Genomic DNA, 14,315 nt, shown 5'->3' on the forward strand with positions numbered 1-14,315 from the left:
ACATGCTCTGTAGGCAGCTTCATATTTGACTTTTCTTCTCAAGTTAGACTATTTGCAGCCACAAGAAATGCAGTAGTCATACAGAGTAATTTCTACCACAGCCAGATTATTGTATTGCCTTGGGAGTATTATATTTTCTTAGTAAAAAATCACTATATTGTTCTTTTAAGGTGGTTCATGCTTTGATTTTGCTGATTGTAGTAATCATGGTATTTGAGCAGTGATCGCTATTTTTTTTAAAGAAAAGAATCATCATTTGGACTGCATTCTATTCCAAGTCAAAATATAATTACATGCTCCTACATTTAGTTTCTTTCTAAAAGGTAAAGGTATCCAGCAAAAATACTTGTTAATGAAACATGCCCACGTGGAACACAAGCGGTAGTGAAAATGAACTGAAGGGAGAAAACCAGACTGACCTATTACTATATCAGCCATCTGCAGCTGTCACTATCCTTCAAGCCAGTGTTATGATTTTTACTATAATTACAGATATTATTGGTAACATCCTGGTAATCCTTTCTGTGTTGCAGAACAAGAAGCTTCATACTCCTGGTAAGATTGCAGCTGCATGTTCCTTTGCTTAGTTCATTTATAAAGATATTATGAAGTTGCATAGCATTACACTCTTCACATATGGTATGAAGGGAAAGAAGTTTTTAAAACTGAAATAAAATGTCATTCTAGTCCTTGATGTATTGCTCCTTTCTACCTGTTATATCTCACACCTGTGTTTCAGATAACAGAGGGTGGTATAAAAATACTTCAGCTTAGAAGCCATTTTGTATGCACAAATTTGTATTACACGTGTATTTTAATAAACAGTAGAAATTGTCTGTTTTATTTTCTGCTGTTAAATACCACAGTAAAGTGGTGAGATATAATTACTTGCCCAAAGCCCATCTTATAAGGGACAGAGGGTCACCCCCTCCAGGGACCTTAACCTGGCTTGTGACATAAATAGGACCTGTTAGAGAGACAGATATGTCTCTCGGAGGTTGCTACTCCTCTGGAATAGGCTATCAATTCACACCAAACAGAGCCCCTCTATAACTCTGTTTTAGCATAGCTTAGATGACTGGATGGGGAAACCATAAATTCCTGCTGGGGATTTCACCTATGACCCTCCTAGATAAGGGCAGTCATTGCTAACTAAAATCTTGAGTTTAGGCAAGATCCATTATATTGTGTTTCTCAAGTGTTACATTGGGCACGCATGGCTAGGCTTATAAAGACCTTCAGGTCAACAGCCCGGTAACCACCCATGAACCTATGAAGTTTATTATGCTAGAAAATCAAATTAGAAAAAATAATAATAGTAATCTAATTAGTATTGTTATTACACATCATTTTGAATAAAGTGGAAAAAAGAACAAGAAAAATAAAAAATGTATGATGATGGAAACAAAATATGTACTTGATTTAAAAGTGGTTTAACATGGTATTTAAAACCATCCCGGAAGAATAAAATAAAATAAAATTAGTCATGTAAACAATGTGGGAATTTTGTAAGTTCCAGTACACTTTTCCTTTAATAGCCACATGAGTTCACGTTTCTCCACCCTATTTGGGATATCTCCTTCAAGATCACCCATGTCCATGCGATCCAGTATCTGTAACTTAAAACCTGTGTGTCTTTTATGAAGAGCAAGGTGTTTGGCTAGTGCATTATTTTTACATCCAGAGCAGATTTCTGCCAGATGACATGAAATCCTAAGCTTAAGTTTATTTACAGTTTTGCCCACATAAAATGCATCACATTCATTGCACGGTGCCCTGTAAATTACTTTAGTAGTGTTATAGTCACCCCAGCACTGGTCTTAATGATTTTTTTAAAAGGGCAATAAAAACTATCACTTTGCTGTATAAATTTACAAAATGTACAATTAGCTTCAGTGTTTCTCTCATATAGTCTAGGTTTAAATTCAACAAAACTTCTAATGTTCCTAGCCTTCCTGTAAACAAAGGACGGGGCTTCACCTAAGATGTTAATCAGAAAAAGGCTTCCTGTGACAATGACCTAGTTTTCTTTGATAACATTTTTAATACTGTGATTATCCAAAGAGTATAACAGGATGCAGCTATTTTTTCATTTCTTATTCTCAGCAGAATTTAACATTCACCTATTGGGGAGGTTGAGTGAAGGTACTTCAGTCCTTTTCAGTTCTATAATGCATTCCAGGATGGTTTTTAATATCTGACTTTCATATCCTCTCACTAGAAAAATCATTCTCTAAGTTGTTTAGGTTTCTCAAAAATGGTTTCATCTCTGTGGTAATTCTAGCTAATCTATAGCCCTGGGACTTCACCACATTATACTTGATTTTTGCAGGATGCAGGCTTTTACTGTGGAGTAATATGTTAGCCCTTGTTGGGGTTCTGAATAGATCAGTGGTGATTCTGTTATTGTTGCTGTCCTTGGAATCTGCATATCTAAAAATTGGTTGAAGTATAGCTATGGGAATGGATACAGGAAGTTTGAACCCTGCCGATTCACCCCCAGCCAATTTCATCCTGACCTATTCGACTCCAGACATTTGGACCCATGTAAAATAAGACAACAGAACATCATAAGTGAAGCAAAAGCACATTGGAACAAAAATGCAAAAAAAAAAAAAAGACTGTTTAAACCTTCTTAAATTTGTTTAAATAGTCTTTCTTTTCTATTTATGTGCATCAACTATTATTACGTTACAGAAAAAAAAAACATTAGTTAAATAAATTAAATAAAAAAAGCAAACGTGTATATTCCTTTACAACATGCCTGCAGGCTAGCATATTTATACACATTAAAACAACTTCAACAGAAAAACAAGAGTCAAACGTTGCAAACGTGCTCGTAAGAATCACTATTAAAAGATACACTTCCTTTTTGAAAAGCAAAAGGATAGAGAGCACTTTACCACATAAATTGCTTTTTTGAAAATGTCAGTCATAACGAGATGAGGAGTTACAAACATTGCATCTTTCTTATGCAGTAATACCTAGTATACGACCAACTAACTAAACTAAGGTTTCTCTTTTCAAAATATTTTGCCTTTGGTATGCTGAAATAAATGGCTAATAGTCCTCCAAAACATAAAAAAGTGTATGAACATGCAACAGTTTAGGGAGAAAAAAACTAAGCATGGCTGAGAACATCCAGAAGTTTAAAGAATTGCCACAAGAAGGCTAGGAAATGTTGCAAACTTCCAGGTAGTGAGCAAACCGGATTAAAACAATAAATAGTATAACACAAATAAAAATATAATATGAGTATCAATTATTAGGAATGCATATAAAGAGCAATAAATTATGACAAACATAGTAAAAAATTAGAAATACAACAAAAGCCTGCACGCCAATAATAAGAAAAAAGCCTTAAGGAAATAGCAACTGTAAAACACATAGATATAGTAAAAGTTAGACAAAACATACATTTAACTACATGAAAGAGAAAAAATGTCCTAAAAATGGTAATGAATTGTAAATCCAAATATATCCATATGAACTATAAATAAATAAATCAGATACATAAAAACACTAAAAATGTAATATATTAGTCTACTGCCACTTAGTGCAATAGTAAGATGTTATCAATAAAAAAAAATTAAAAATATATAACTTGAGCAGATAATCCATTAAACATGTCAAAAATTGCCTCAAAAATAAATTGAGAAAAAATAAGTTATAATGTTATAAGTTATAATAAGTTATAATGGATATCTGTACTGCTTTGAGAAATACAACAATGATCAGACAATAAAATGTGACAAAAGAACATCTTATAACTATAAATCCAGAGTACATACAAGAGTATCTACAAATTATGTAATAAGTATGTTGCATGAACACATCCATGGAAGTGACATGTCAGAAATAGAGGTGGAGAAGATAAAAACAGCCATTAAAGAAAGAGCTGAAAACACAATGGAAATTCCAGCAGTGATCATTAACACTGCAATAGAAGGGACTTCAGAAGGAGTGAAAGGTAAACTGCCAAATAGTGATGCAATGAAAAAAATAATAAAAAGAAAAAGAGAAAAAGTTAATAAACCTGCAACACAACCAATTGATTTATATGCCTTAATAATTCCAGAGAAATATAAAATTTATGGAAAAAATTAAAAGTTTCTTCTATACGACTCAGAAGAAGAAGATAAAAAAATAATTTTAATATTTGGGTGAGAAACAAGAAGTACATGGAGCCAGCTAATAAAAAACTATTCATAGATGGAACATTCAAAATAGCACCAAAACTATTTTCACAGGTATACATAATAATGAGTGAACAAAATGGATTCATTAAACCAATAGCTTACTGTCTGTTACCAGACAAGAGAAAAGAAACCTATGAAAGAATGTTTCAAGGAATAAAGGACATTTTTGCCAAACCTCTTGCCAAATTCAGTATTAACAGACTATGAAATAGCCATATTAAATGTAATAAAAACAGCATTTCCAAAAACAGAAAATCCACGGATGCTTTTTCCACCTACTAAAAAACATGAAAAAGATAATATCACATTAAGGACTGCTAGGCCAGTACAATACAGTGAATTTGCACTAAAAGCAAGAATGATTCCAGCACTCGCCTTCATACCACTGGATGAAATAGAGAATGCCATAGATGAACTAGCAGAGAACATACCAGAAGGACTGCAACCAGTACTAAACTGGTTTGAAGATAACTATATTGGATAACCACCCTGAAACCACTATCCTTTCACCTACTTCACCACCTCACTCTTAATGTATCTCTAACACTATTCCCCTGCCTCTTCTACCTCTTCCCTTCCTCTATCTTCAACAACACTTAATTCTTACAGTCTCAAAACAACCTACCTGTCTAGTCTGTCTCCTATACTCTACCTCCCCTACATCTCCTACTTGCCATTCTTACTTTCCTTTCTTGTTTCCAAACTCCTATACAACTAGATCCTACCCACTTTAAATAAGCATCTGCCTATTAACTCATTTTGCTCTAAGCAGCTTAAATAATATTGTAACTAGTCACATTTTCTTCTGCTAATTGTTTAAAACCTTGGGCCGGATTCACAAAACCTCCGTGTAAGACTTAATATGTCTTACTCGGAGGCTGCAGTTGAACGGTATGATGTCAGCATGCCATGCATATTCATGAGGACATGCTGAATCATACCCAAGTCTAACACAGTCCATGTAGGAAAGTAGGGGGCGTGTCCGATTGCCGAGTACAGCAAAGGGACATGCCCCCAGAAGAGTCAGAGTCCTGAAAGTAAACACCCACTAGCGAGTCCGCTGAAATGTCAAAGAACACAACACCACACATCCCCACAGACTAAACCTTACTGAAAATATGTAAAATGTAAAAATAGCAGTTTCCCTTTTTTTTATAATTTCCAAAATGTTTGCCTGCATTTGCGCTCGTTTGCGTGGGTATGCCCTTCGCTCAACCACAGTTAGCAGATATGACATTGAAAAGCATATAAGATCTACATATGCAAATTAAGCAAAGTAGCAATAGCGTAGTGGTAGAGACGTCACCCAAAGAATAGGTAGTCACGGTTCGAGCCCCACAACATCCCCCTCCATTTTTCTTTAAATAAGTATGAAACAATTCCCCAATATATATAAATTTAATTTAAGTAAAATGTAATGAAATGGCCCATGTATTTCTGAACAAAATCTATATTAAGTATATATAAAAAGGACCATAATTGCCCATAGCTTAGCAGCGCTTTAACAAGCTTAATATGAGTGCCCGTAGCTGAGCAGTGCTTTAACAAGCTTAATATGAGTGCCCGTAGCTGAGCAGCGCTTTACCCAGCTTAATATGAGTGCCCGTAGCTGGGCAGCGCTTTACCCAGCTTAATATGAGTGCTTATAGCTAAATAACGCGTTGCCCAGCGTAAGCCGTTTGCGCAGAGCTGCACAGCATGCCAACCAGCTTACCATCGGGCAACGTTGGGCAAGCTGTAGCAAAGTCGCCTTTACACAGACACACCTCCTAGCCTGTCTAGACAGTAGTAAAATAAAAAAGCAATGGCAAGGATCGAACCCGAGATACTGTGCACCATAGTCAAAGTACTGAACCACTAAGTCATGACAGTTGTACTTAGAAATACAGTATTACCATACATATAGGAATGAATGAAAATATAACCATGACAAAGCAGGTTTGCTGTAAGCAGAGAAATATCCAAAATGGCCAATCACAGATAAGTGTGGAAAAACCGGCATATATAAGCCCCATAGGTGGGAATACACACCATAACTGATTGTGGTACCCATTTGCAGTCAGGATGGCAGGTGCAGGAGAGGGAAATCGTTTTAGAGCACAAAGGTGGTGCGTTGAGGAGTCAAAATATATGGCTTGGCTCCTAGTCCACCATCATGAAGGCCAACTCATGCAGGGCCAGGTTCAATGGGGAGCGTACAAGGCAGAGGCGTGGAACCAGTTGGCACATGATCTCACCAGTGCCACAGACATTCCGAGGACTGGTGAACAGGTCCGTCACCACCATGCGGACCTGAAGCGACGAAAGGAGGACCAACTGATCCGATGGATCCAGGAGGCCCGTCAAATGCCCAACGCCCTACTACTGAGTAAGTATCCATGTAATTAAGTATGTAAGAAATGCTATCCTAGCCTATAGTATGGATAGGTATGTTCCAATATTCCTTCATTTATATTACAGCTGCAGGTGTTCATTCCGCGAATCGGCAAGCCTATGCTGATAGGCTGGCAAGGTTGTGCCACGAGGCAGGTTAGTAATTATTCTGTTGGTATTGTTATAGAATAGAAGTGAGACAGCCTGTAAAAGAGTTCAGTGTTGTAACCCAGTAATAAAGGTCAAATAAGCCTAGAAGAAAGATTCTGCTAGTATTGTAAGATTAGATAAGTGATGCAGCCTGGAAAAGAGTATTGCAATCCAGTAATAAAGATTAAACAAGTCTCAAATAGAGTTTCCACCTGTACTGTAATATCAGATAACTGCTTCAGCCTGAAAATGAGTGTTGTAATCAATCAACAAAGGATAGACAAGTGTTGAATACATCCTTGTAAATTCTGCCATATGAAATAAGTGAGTCAGCTGGAAAGGATTGTTGTAACACAGTAATAAATGTTAATAAAGCCTAGAATTAAGTACCATCCTGAAATGTAAATATAAAATAAGTGAGAGAGTGTGAGAAAGACAGTTTGAAGCTACCAAGAAAGCTGTAATAAGCTTGGAATAAAGGTATACTGCATTCACTACATAATGAAATGAATGAGACAGCCACAACCAAAGAGTGAAATGTCTTTAATAAAGTAAAGAACCTGGACTGTGTCTGTCCCACAATTTGGATATGTTGCTGTACCCTTGCATTATGGAGATAGTATGGTTGTATGAAATGCTGAACATCCACAGTTGTCTAGACCCATATAAATCAAATGTAGCAGGATGTTTTACCTGAATACAGCCAGATATGAACATATATGAATAAAAATGGAATGTATATTAATGTAGCAGTAACATCCCCATCACCAACATTCCTAAGGTTACATACAGGAAACTGTACTAATACATGTAGGGGATATATATCTGCATCTACTAGGAATGTACAGTATATGTATAGGTAGTTTAAGTTGTTAATGTAATATTTCTCCGCCCTACCCTATTCTCACAAATTATGCCATTCCACACCAAACTGGGTATGTGTATTCACAATTAATTCCCATGGACATTTGTCCTGTTGGTTTATATAAATCTGCATGTACGTTGATACATGTGCCCTGTTCACATATCCAAACCTGATGGCCTGTTGCCACCAATCAACCCTGCATGCTGTTGGAATGTCCACTGTTGTTCTAAATATGCATGTGTTATGCTTGCTGCTCAATGTTCTGAATTCATGTGTGTTTGGTTAATGGGAATACTGATGCATGGTGTTACAACTAATTTTGAATGGTGTTGTCTGTTACTAATCCAAAATGCCATATAATACTGCTAAACACAGGACAACAGGGAAGGCGGGTTCCAGCAGACCTACCTCTCCCACCTCATCTGTTGAGTGCACTTGGCACCAGTGCCCAGGCTGGAACCTCCTCCTCTGGTGGCCCTGTGTCACCTTCGGGTGGAAGCGCTGCAGGGGATGGGGCTTGTCCCCCCTCTGCAAGCCTGGCTGGAGGAGAGCCTCTACTCACCCTCCATAGGGTCCGGTCTGTGGTGCGTAGTGAGATCAGGCGTTCCATGACTGATCCCCTATGCCAGCTTGAGGCAAGAGTGGCGCAACTCACGGGTGTGCCTGCCCATCCTATCCAGCCCCCAGCACAGCCCTGGCCTGGGCTGTGAATGCGCAGTGGTAACTGCCCATGGGTGGGGATCTTAGTTCCACTGTTGCCATCTGTGGGCTCATGGGCTTGCGATATCCAAACATCCGTCCCCGTCAATTGTGTTTACCCCCCACATGTGTCATACTCCACCCCTGTATGCGTCTTTTGTCTTGTCTGTTAACCTCCTCAACCTACCTCCCCAAATATACCTACTTCCTGTACCTCACATTCCACTCTCACCTGAAAAAAAATAAAAAAAGGGCACTCTGTTCCCACAAAAAATTACACCCCATACATAGCTGCCCATTTCGCATACATGTCTGCTGGACATGTAAACTGATAATTACAATTAGCTGTAGAACATATTTAGTTGTCCTCACCCCTCTCTCAGGGGTGGAAGGTGTCAAATCTCACTCTAAATTTCTAACATATGCACAGCTGTTACTGGTAAAGAATTGGGAAGCTATGGGCCTTCCCTACATCCTTCCTGCATATCCCAAGCTTGTTTTCCTACTGTCCTACCCTCTTTGTGCCCCCTTTTTCACCACTGTCCTATTTCGCCATTTTCTTTTCTTTAAAAGAAATTAGCGCGGGTGTTAGCGGTAGTAAGCACTTTTAAGCAATAGTCAGCGGGTGTGCGCTTGTGTGTGCTTAGCTAAGCATAGCTAAGCATCATGCAAACTCTTGCAAACCCGCTTACAACTGCTTAAAAGTGACTTAGTCACTCTGTATGACAAGGCCTGTAGTCTGCTCATCAGCAAAATAAAATAACCCTGTCAGTCACGAACCCCGGACCTTAGAAACACTAGACTGCATGAATTACTACCGAGCCACAGCAGATATACAAGAACTTGGTGCTGAAAGAAATATATCATGAAATACAATGAGTGAATGTAAAGGGAAAATAGGAAGGCCATTACACAAAGCTTGTTCTGTGTATCTTTACTGGCAATTCTTGTGGAATTGCATTACATGAGTGTGATAAGAGACACAGCCATGCTAGTAGGTAATAATGTTACAGTAGCACCTTACAAACCCCACACAGTATCAGAGCAGGATAAACACCGCCATATTTGAATAGGTAAGAGGCCAGACCTCCCAACTGTGGCTGATTTACAGGGATGTCCCTGATTTGCAAACAAATGTTACCTGTGCCCCACTGACTCCCTGTGAAATGTACTAACAGTAAGGAAAAAGGTGGAGAATCTCACATAATGGTAACTGTCAATAAGTTACAGTAGACACTACCTGCATGTCAGAAATGGTGTAGTAATACATATGCTCAAAATACCCAACAGTCACAACTGCAGAATATCTGAAATATATCACAGGTGTATATCACTGATATGTACCTTTCCCTGAGGCTGGTCAAATATATACCTGAAAGTATCTCAGGCCTGGAAGTGTCAGAAACACACAGGCATATCAGCCTGTCTGCTGTTACACATTCTGCGAATAGCTGTAGAATTACTTCCAAAAGCATGCCCTTATGTAGGAGTACAACACAGAAATATCAAAGGATGTAGCCATCTAACATACTAATGACAGTATAACAGTTCACAAGCACTGCATATGCCTGATAATCATAATTGTTAGTACAATATATGTAGTTGTCCTCACCCCTCTCTCAGGGGTGGAAGGTTTCAAATGTCACACCAAATGTCAAACATACATACAGCTATTGCAGTTAAAGAAATGTGCAGCTATGGACCTTCCCTACACCCAGCCTGCACATCCCTAGCTGGTGTCCCCACTGACTTTCTGCTTCCCACTTACAACTGTTTAAAAGTGCCTTATTCACTCTGTATGACAAGGCCCTAGTACTGCTCAGCAGCAAAATAAAATACCTTTCGTAAGTGTCAAACCCCAGACTGCATGAAGTACCACCAAGCCACAGCAGACACATAAGAACTTAGTGCTGAAAGAAATATATCATGCATTACAAGGAGTGAATGTAAATGGAAAATAGGAAAGTCATAGCAACACATTCCAGTAAAGACAAATATCAGGCATTCAAGGAGTGAATGTAAAGGGAAAATAGAAAAGCCATAGCAACACATTGCAAGAACTACTGTTGTATGCCAGTTAATCCACAAATCCCACAGGAAAGTACATACTCCCATTTAAACAGTGTTAGCATTAGCAAGTGTGAGTTAACATACACACTGAGAAGAGTGAACTGGAAGAAGCAACAGCCAGGTTTCAGTACAAAATGCATTTCAGTGGCTACAACACAGCCTCAGATATGAGAGATATACCAACCTTCTGACTGACACAACAGTGTCCACAACAAACCAGCATGGTCCCCACCTTGCAAAACTGAAAGGCCTACGCCTACCTAACCTATCATTTCATAGCAGTGTCCTGAAATCACAGTGAGAACTGCAATTACCACACAGCAGGCTGCATGCAATTACTTAATGCTGGCCACCAATTGGTGCAGAGGCCATCACATGCACATGTGCAGATACCTATAAAAGCAGCCTGTACTGCCAGTCCACACATGCAATAATATCATTGCAGCAACTGGAGGGAGAGAGAGAGAGATAGACAGAGACAGAGACCAAAAAAAAGCAAGCAAGCCAAAAGAAAAAAGCTTTCAGAGACACCAGTCCACAAAATACAGAAATACAACACATCAACAGGTACAACTGACAGAGGTGAGAAATACAAAGGTAATGTATGTAACAGATATGTATTTGCTGGCATCTGAATGATGTGTCTGAAAGGTAATCTACATACTGTGAACCCTCCATATGTGTTAGCAGTCTGTATCTATATGTATATGCAGATGTGCATAGGGCAAGGGACATACTGCAACTGTTAGTGAAGGCTGGACATACATATGTAGTTGAAGGTTGCTATGTGCACATATCAATGTAAGTTGTAGTGTGTGGCATTGAAAACAGCATGCAGTGCAGGTATATGTCATGTGGTGGTAAACGTCTGTGGGACTGAGCCAGTGAGGCCTGCTACAGCTATACGGCCTGAGGACAGCATAATTCATTCTGCACAACACTGTGAAATATCATTACAGAATGGTATATCTCACAACTGTTTCAGAAGTGATATTCCCACCATGAAAGGTGGCCAGTCTATGTGCCTAGATGTGCATGTATATGTACAGCAATGGATGTTTAGAAGTGTGTGTATATATATATATATATATATATATATATATATATATATATATATATATATATATATATATATATATATATATATATATATATATATATATATGTACATAGATAGAGAGGTATGTATAGATAGATAGAGATATATAGATAGATAGAATATGTATATACATATAGATATAATAGATACATATATATATAGATATATATGTAGATACATACATATATACAGATAGATATGAATGTCTATAGATATGTATATATATATATATATATATATATATATATATATATATATGGTTATATATAGCGTGTGTATATATATATATATATATATATATATATATATATATATATATATATATATATATATATATATATATATATATATATATATATATATATATATATACATACACATATATGTAGATATGTATATATATTTACATATATATATATATATATATATATATATATATATATATATATATATATATATCTATGGATATGTATATATTGATATATATATTTATATGTATATGTATGAGTGAGAGAGGGGGACATGGGGGCAGATGTATTGCAACAGGTGCCTGGTGACCAAGGCATGGACTGAACACCAGTGTTGATACTGCAGTACCATACCCCATTCCAAAACACGTTACCCATTAACTACCATATAGGTGGTTGCCTGCCTACCACTGGAGGTGTCAGAAGGGAACATGGGACACAAGTGTACAATAGCCTCCCCTTTGATATCCACAGTGGCACACTAGTCTTGTAATCCCTCTACATGGTATGTGTCATCACAAAAGATGTGTCAGCTAGGGAAATGTAAGTCAGTGTACCCCTCTACACCTCACAATGTCCTATGCAGTATGTACCTCCCATGAGAACTACAGCAAGTGGAAAGGCCACAGACATACCTAACAAAGACTGATAATGCCCTCAAACACATTCCCTATGCAGACTGACTCACAAAACCACAGCTAGAGTGCCTTGCATACTTCCTACACAAAGGTTACCACTGCTGGACATACAGAGTTATGTCACACCCATACCAGTCGGCCAACCACCATGGCAACACCTCACAATCCATCCAGCCTACATGACCTAGGGCCCTAATCCTTGTCACTGCACTAAACAGCACATGCTGGAGGTACAGGTTCCTATACACAAATATGCCATACCCTGGACTAAACCACCCAGCATGAACAAACAAGGCTCCTTATTTGTAGATGTCATACATTCCCCTGATGAAGGTTATGGAGATAGGTAATATACCCTGTGAGTCACCTCTGTGTAACCATTTCACAGGAGCAAGTAACATCACATTACATGTGTCCCAAAGGGCAGGGTAGCATATGGCTAGGCTGCCCTAGGCCCAGGGCCAATAGCATAGTACCTACCTATGACACAATGCACACACACATGTACTCAGTGCAATACCAGCTATGTGAGGTTGAATGAGTGTGACACTGACTGTGTGCAAGGTCTGTAAAGGTGTGATAGCTTAGCGTGAGTTTGTGTCTGTCATGGTAGTTTGTGTCCTAGGTGTGAGGCCAGAGAAAGATGTGTCAGTTATCGGGATGCAAACATAGTAGATTGGCATATGTTGTACCGTAGTTCCCTGTGTACAACTGCGGTGTCCCATTGTAGGCAGAAGAAATACATGTATGCTCAGTAAGTGGTACTGCTGTTGAATCCAGCTCACATATGAACTGTTGTACTACCTGAAGTTGTAGGCCTAAACACTACAGTATGGTGTATGTTCACATTCCCTGGTAACACTGTCTGGTGTGTTTCCTGTAGTCTGCACAGATTACATACCTCATGCATAGGTATGTAAGTAGGGGCACACAGTACTATAAGGTACACAGTTAATGCTCATCTGTGTCATCATACATTTGTGTGTTGTATGTATGTGTAATGTGTGTGTAATGATGCCTGTACCATGGCTGCAATCACATGTGTGTTACAGGGTATGTGTGTGTACCTGGCAGCATGTATACTCTGTGACAGCAGTATGCTGGCTATATTAACAACTGTGCACATATGTCAGGTAGGGGTATGGCATCAAAGACTAGGGCGGATTACCGTTGAAATTTTAAATGTGCATTGAATTCATTGCATGGGATGACAATATTCTTCATCCATTAGCTTGATACATACCCCCAGTGTGAGGTTGTGCATTGTATCCCAAACAGTGTGCCGAGTGCTGGTGTATACTAGTTTGTTGTATGGAGTGTGGCAGGCACTGTCAGACAGTTGTGGGCTGAGCACTGATATGTGGTATTGAACATGTGTATCCCCTGATAGACAGACAGATGCTATACATGGCAGTTAAGTGATACCATTACATTAGAATATTAAGTGTGCCGCATGACTTGCTCACATATTTTTCTTTTCCTTCCAGGGTGATGGTGCATCAGCGTAACCCACCTTATACAGCAGCAGAGGATCAGGAGAGCCACCAGAGCCTGGTGCAGAATTTCTCTGTGCTGTTTTCCAGGACCAGCCAGAACCAGCATGAGAGGGCTGCACTGTGGCAAGAACTTGTCCGTCAGATAAATGACATAGGCATGCATAACCGGGCATATGAGCAGGTACGCCATCACTGCAGTGATTTAATTAGACATGTCCGGCAGCATGTGTCTGATATCCACAGACAACAGCTTGCCACAGGTGGTGGGGTACCTATCCACCCCCCCCTCACCAGTGTGGAGGAGCACCTCCTAATTGTTGTGGCTCCAGGCCAACAACAACAACAACATCCACAAACATGTGTCATCATGGAGGCTGGAGCCACCCAGCATGTTGAAATGGAGTGTGCAGGTAACATGCCATATCTGTAGTTGACTGTTCTCTGTACTGGTAGTTTATGCATGTGTGAGATGTGTACT

General features: G+C 38.8%; 1 pseudogene; it reads left to right on the forward strand.

The window, feature by feature from the left end:
- Positions 1-359: 359 nt before the first annotated feature.
- The window catches only part of LOC122808263, an 86,033-nt pseudogene continuing 72,077 nt past the window's right edge, over positions 360-14,315 (forward strand).

The sequence above is a fragment of the Protopterus annectens genome, chromosome 8.part0 (genome assembly GCF_019279795.1).
Source record: "Protopterus annectens isolate FY-2018-M chromosome 8.part0, PAN1.0, whole genome shotgun sequence".
Lineage (NCBI taxonomy): Eukaryota > Metazoa > Chordata > Ceratodontiformes > Protopteridae > Protopterus > Protopterus annectens.